This window comes from Lichenostomus cassidix, unplaced genomic scaffold (assembly GCF_008360975.1).
Source record: "Lichenostomus cassidix isolate B80296 unplaced genomic scaffold, HeHo_3.0 HiC_scaffold_47, whole genome shotgun sequence".
Classification (NCBI taxonomy): Eukaryota; Metazoa; Chordata; class Aves; order Passeriformes; family Meliphagidae; genus Lichenostomus; species Lichenostomus cassidix.
In genome coordinates this window covers 1,061,526-1,067,888 of record NW_028147553.1, presented here as the reverse complement: position 1 = coordinate 1,067,888, position 6,363 = coordinate 1,061,526, and the positions used below count along the sequence as shown (strand labels likewise).

General features: G+C 58.2%; 1 long non-coding RNA gene across 1 annotated transcript; it reads left to right on the top strand.

The window, feature by feature from the left end:
- Window positions 1-4,322: 4,322 nt before the first annotated feature.
- LOC146422085 (uncharacterized) lies at window positions 4,323-5,635 on the top strand. The gene is made up of 3 exons (XR_014848368.1): window positions 4,323-4,360; window positions 5,139-5,253; window positions 5,506-5,635. It is a non-coding gene; the product is annotated as an uncharacterized LOC146422085 (long non-coding RNA).
- Window positions 5,636-6,363: the final 728 nt, after the last annotated feature.

Sequence of the window (6,363 nt, the reverse complement as noted above, 5' to 3'; positions counted from 1 at the left end):
AGGGTTACGGCCGGGACTAGGGTTACGATTCATTAGGGTTACGATTCCTTAGGGTTACGGCCGGGACTAGGGTTACGATTCATTAGGGTTACGGCCGGGATAAGGGTTATGGCCAGGACTACGGTTGGGGGCAGGATTGGGGTTGGGGCCAGGATTAGGGTTGGGGCCGGGATTGGGGTTGGGGCCGGGATTAGGGTTAGGGCTGGAATTGGGGTTAGGGCCGGGATTGGGGTTAGGGCTGGGGTTAGGGTTGGGGCTGGGATTGGGGTTGGGGCCGGGATTGGGGTTAGGGCTGGGATTAGGGTAATGGCTGGGATTGGGGTCGGGGCTGGGATTGGGGTCGGGATCTGGGATTGGGGTCGGGATCTGGGATTGGGGTCGGGATCTGGGATTGGGGTCGGGATCTGGTTAAGGTTAGGGTCAGGGAAAAGGGTTGGGGTTAGTTGTCCTGGATGTGGTGGTGGTGGTTCTCCTGGGTGTTTGAGTTCTGTCTGTTCTCCTATATGTGGTCATTGTTGTTCTTACCTTATGCAGCATAATGACCACAATTGTGGTCATTATGATCATTCTCTTCTAGTACTGCTGATTGCTGTTGACATTGTCCTCATCGTCACAGGGGTGGGTATCTTCATTGTACTCGTCTAGGTGCTTGCCCTCCTGCTGCAAAGTGTCTTAATTGTCTTCTGGATGGTTCTTGCCCTCCTGCTGCGAAGTGTCTTAATTGTGTAGGTGATGAAAATCATAGGCCCCTCTATGAGAAAAACTGCAACTATAGTTCTTATGCAAATAACTACCATTATACTAATGAACCAACCCTAATTATGCTAACCACACACTCATTCATAAGTTAATGATCCTCACGATGCTAATGATCATATTTAGGAATCCCCAGTTATGCAAATGACATTCTTCCCTATGCTAACGATACAGATTATGCTAACTGCCCTGACAATGCTCATTACACTAATTAGTCACACCCTAATTATGCTAACCCTAATTATGCTAACATCCTAATTATGCTAACAACCCCTAATTATGCTAACAACCCCCCCAATTATGCAAAATACCCTGATTATGCCAATCACCCTAATTATGCAAACTACCCTCATGATGCTGATTACCCTACATAGGCTAACAGTTCTATATATAGTAACAACATTAATGATGCCAAGCATCTGAAAAACACTAATGACCTCATGATGCTAATTACCCCTAATCCTAAGCACTGTCATTACTATTAATACTGTAACAACCCTAACCCTCGACACACCCCCTCCTCACCACCACCCCTATTCACTGCACCTGGGCCCCTTCGCAACCCGAACCCTAGACCACGCCCCCTGACGACTCAGACCCGCCCCTTTGCAACCCGAACCCTAGACCACGCCCCCTGAACGCACCCCTAATCGTAACCCTAACCCTGATCCCTTGCACCTGAACGCACCCCCTAATCGTAACCCTAACCCTGATCCCTTGCACCTGATCCCTTGGCACTGTAGTGTCATATTACCCTCATCTATACCCTCACTGTAGCCCTAAAACCTGATCCCCTGCACCTGACCCCTTGGCCCTGTTCCCTCACCCTCATGGTGACCCTCATCCTCATCCTCACTGTAATGATGACTCCTGATCCCTACACCTGATCCCTTGTCCCTGCTCCCTCACCCCACCCTCTTCCTCACCCTCACTATAAGCCTTTTACAGTACCCTATAACCCCTGATCCCTGCACCCGATCCCTTTACCCTACACCCCCACCCTCACCCGCGCTGTACCGAGCATGCGCGATACCGTGGACTACCAAAATGGCGTCGGCATCGCTCGAGCATGCGCGGTACCGTGGACTACCAAAATGGCGTCGGCATCGCTCGAGCATGCGCGGTACGGACGACAACCAAAATGGCGCCCGCATCGCTCGAGCATGCGCGGTACGGTGGACTACCAAAATGGCGTCGGCATCGCTCGAGCATGCGCGGTACCGTGGACTACCAAAATGGCGTCGGCATCGCTCGAGCATGCGCGGTACGGACGACAACCAAAATGGCGCCCGCATCGCTCGAGCATGCGCGGTACGGACGACGGCCAAAATGGCGTCGGCTGGCTCGAGCATGCGCAGTTGTGACGCGTTCGAAAAGGGCGGCCGCGGGGTATTCTCAGGGGGTTTAGGAACGTACCTGGCTGCCTGAACGAAATGGGCACCCCGAGAGTGCCGCCGCGGCGGCTCGCGAGCCTTGCGGGCTTGCGGGAAAGAGCGGCGGCGCGGTCGGGGCGGGGGGAGCTGCCGGGATCCCTGCGTTCAGGGATACGCACCGGCGCCGTCGGCCGAACGGCGGCCATGCCCCTCGGCGCCCCGGCCCGCCCCTCGCCGCCAAGCCCCGCCCCGGCCCGCCCCTCTCCGCCCCGGCCCGCCTCTCCCCGCCCCTCGGCTCCGAGCCCCTCAAAAGGGGCCTCCCGGCGCCGCCCGCGAGACCCCCAGGAGCACCAGTGGCGGACGAGGAGCGGCGGAGCGGCGGCGGCTACGGTGAGGCAGCGGAAGGTGAGCGCCGGCGGCGGCCGGGCGGCGGCGGGAGCGGAGGGGCGGAGGGGCGGCGGAGCACCGGCCGCGGAGCGCCGGCGGCGGCCCAGCGCCCCCGACGCTCCGGGGCCAGGCGGAACACCCGGCACAACCCCCACCCCCCGGCGGCGGAGACGGCGGAGCCACCACACCGGCCGCGGAGCGCCGGCGCGGCCCAGCGCCGCCGACGCTCGGGGCCGGCGGGCCACCCGGCGCGCGCGGCGGCAGCGGCGGAGGAGGCAGCGGCGGAGGCGGCGGAACACCGGCAGCACCCCCCGCGCGGAGCGCCGGCGGCGGCCACGCCGCCGCAGCTCCCAGCCGGCGGCCGCGGCGGCGGCGGCGGCGAAACCCCCCCCCCCCCCCCCGGGCGAGGCGGAGGAGCACCGGCCCCCACCACCCCACCCCCCCCACCGAGCGGCGGAGGCACCGGCAGCGCGCAGCGGCCGCCCACCCGACGCTCAGCCGAAGCGGCGCGGCGGCGGCGCGAACACCAAACCCGGAGGGAGCGGACGAGCGGCGGAGAACCGGCCGCGGAGCGCCGGCGGCGGCCGAGCGGCGGCGGCGGGGCAGCGGCGGTGGACTGCCGGCGGCGGCCGAGCGGCGACGGCGCTCCGCGGCTGAGTGCCGGCTGCGGCGGAGCTGCGGGAGAGGTGGCGGAGCGGCGCCGGTGGAGCGGCGGGGGCGGCGGCGTGGGCGGCGGCGGCGACGGCGGAGCGCCGGCGGACTGCAGGTGAAGCCGGCGGCGACCCCGGTCGAGAGGCCGGTGGAGGCTGGGGGTCTGTTGCGCGCAGAGCGGTACAGGTTTCCTGAGTCGCCGGGGGAGCGGCGGCGCCTGCCGCCGAGGAGGGGGGGGCGGCGGCAGCGGCGGCAGCAGCACTCGCCGCCGCCGATAGACAGGGGTGGGGGACCCGCCCGCCCGGGCTGCGTCTCCGGGGAGGGGAGGTGGATGTCCCGGCGGCGGCAGCAGTTTGTTTGCGGCGCAAAGGAAACGGGGACGGCCAGCCTCAGCTGCATCCCCGTGCCGGGAATCTGGGGGGGGGGGCCACGCCGGCCGCGGCCGCGTCCCGGCGCCGGGAAGGGGGGGGGGCGCGGGCGGCGGCGGCAGCGTCCCCGCGCCGGGAACGGGACGGGGGGGGCACCGACGGCGGCGGCCGCGTCCCCGCACCGGGTCCTGCGCGCTCGCGGCCCGGCTGCTCGGGTGTCTGCGGCACGGACTGACTGCGGGCTGTGGGGGCTGTCCGGTCAGCGCGGCGCCTGGGCAGGTAAGAAGGAGATACTGGAAAACAGCACGTGCTCCACACTGAGTGGCACACACATACAGGAACGTCGGGGACGATGGAACGGGCAGGGGGTAGAGGACCTGCAGCGGCCGGCCACCGCGAGGCGTGGGTGGTGCCACTGTTCGGGGCGCTCGGGTGGAGGCTGAGCCGGGACGCTGTGCAGGTGGAGCGGCTGCTGCCGGGACGGGAGAGTGCGTAGCCCTGTTGTGTGGGCTCTGGTGCTTTCGGTGTGTTTACCAGGACCTTGAGATGGAATAGTCACTCCTTTCAGAAAAATGCAGTTTTTGGAACACTAGGTATGGCTTCTGGACTTTCGCACAGATGTACAAGCTGTTCGGCTGATGAGCATCACCACCCCCAGAAACACCTGCTGACGGTTACCTGATGAGCATCACCACCCCCAGAAACACCTGCTGACGGTTGCCTGATGAGCATCACCACCCCCAGAAACACCTGCTGACGGTTGCCTGAGGAGCATCACCACCCCCAGAAACACCTGCTGACGGTTGCCTGAGGAGCAGCAACCCGGTAAGCAGCAGCTGAGTATAATAATATATCTAGTATATGTATGTTACATCAATTTTATGTATTTCATGTGGACATATGAAATATAGATATTATACATATCATATTTGGCTATAAAATGGGTAGTAGGTAATATATATTATCTATTGGCTATATCATATGTGGTATATATGAAATATATGGAATGTATGTTAGATATTATACATATAATATATATGGTATATAATGGAATTCATTTATTTGTATATGTTACTATATGTCTGATGTCTTGCATAGTATATATACATTTTATTTATAATATATATTTTATGTAGAAATATATATAATTTGGTAATGGGAAAAAAAAAAAAAGACAGGAAAAAAAGGAAAAAGCACGGATGCTAGGGAACAGAGATGCACCCAAGGTGGCATGCTCCCTTTAAAAAAAAAAAAAAAAAAATTAAAATTGAAATAAAGGCACCATGGCAGAGGAAAAGGAAAAGACATTGAGCAAACAAACCAAAAGCGCATGGAACCGGAAAAAAAAAGGTGGAACGAGCTGTACATGAGGAGCAAAGCATTGAAATGAAGGTGGAAAACCAAAGCAGGTAAGAACCATCAGGTTTGTACGTGACTGCGGGGGCTAAGTGAATGTTTGTACTTGTCAAAGATGGTAAGTAGGCACACAGGGGTAAGAATGAAGTCATTGTTTCCTGGTTTGGGCACTTCCTTGCTGTTCAAGTGCCTGGTAATGGTATGCAGATGTAGCAGACAGCTAAGTTTTTTACTGTTTCTCTCCTAGACAGGTTTCTTTGAAAGTCACAAAGTTCTCCGAGGGGAATGCCTTAGAAATGCAACACGGCAGGCTGGAAGGGAGGTGAGTCCGCTCCTACGGCGTCCCGTTGTGCGCAGGTACCGTTTATGAAGGAGCTTATAACGTTTTGTATAAATGCCTGTGAAGGAAATGATGTGGAGAAGACATACTCAGGCGGTGGGTCCTGTCACTGTTACCTGTCAGTAGGTACGAGACACAGAAGGAGAGAGAAGAGAAGAGAGGAAAAGAAGATTGGAAGGACAGGTAGGGGCACATAACAGGACAGCGACAGAGCATATGACCGGGCCGTGGTTCCCGGCGGGCGTTGTGATGTGGCTTCATTCCTTCGGGGAAGGCGTGCGCCGATGCCCGGGCCTGTCCCCCTGGTAAAACTGGGTCGGTGTCTCGCGGCAGGCTCCAGATGTGCCGATGCGAATGCGGTGCTGTGGTGCTAGGCCTAGGCCTGCGGAGACTGTGCGATGCGTCCGGAAATGCTGCTAGGTAACTGACGGGAAAATGGCGTGGCTGAGGACTGTGGGCTGGGGGACGCTTTCCACAGGTGGGCCAAAGAGGATAGCTGTGGCCTGCGTGAGACGGGAGCTTATCACGTGTATCCCGAGGGCTCCCGTTCCCCCCTGAGCTGCTGGACGGTGTGTACAAACCTGCTTCCTGCAGGCATATCCTCTTCGCCCGCTGCATACTGAGGCCTAGAAGATTTGAAGTGGACCTGCTGGCTTTGATTTAAGTGCATACATACACAGCTGTCCCACAAGGTGAGATGACCTAGGAATAATTTTTCATGCTTGTAATGTGCAAAGCAGCTGTGTGCAGGGAGCCTTTTGGATGGAATTGTAGATGGATGTTTGGTTGAGAAAGATTTATGAGTCTATGACAGAAATCCCTGAAGTGGAATTTAATGTGTATTTCATGTGGATCTTTCGGTGACTGTATTCGTGTGTTTCACAGGGCTGCCTTCATTGCGAGGGTACTGCGTCCGTGTGGAGCTACATCTGCTGGCACTGGCTGTGATTGTCAAGGCACACGTGGAGAAGAAAGTGTCCTGCTGGAGCTTTCACCTCTGGCTGTCCTCTGGACGTGGATAAGGGAAGGTATGTGTCGTGTTTAAAACGTGTCAGAGTTGCCGTACTGCACGGTATGTGTTGCTGAGAAGCGGACGTGGAGAATTTTTGCTTTCATGCCTGTTGAGGTAGTG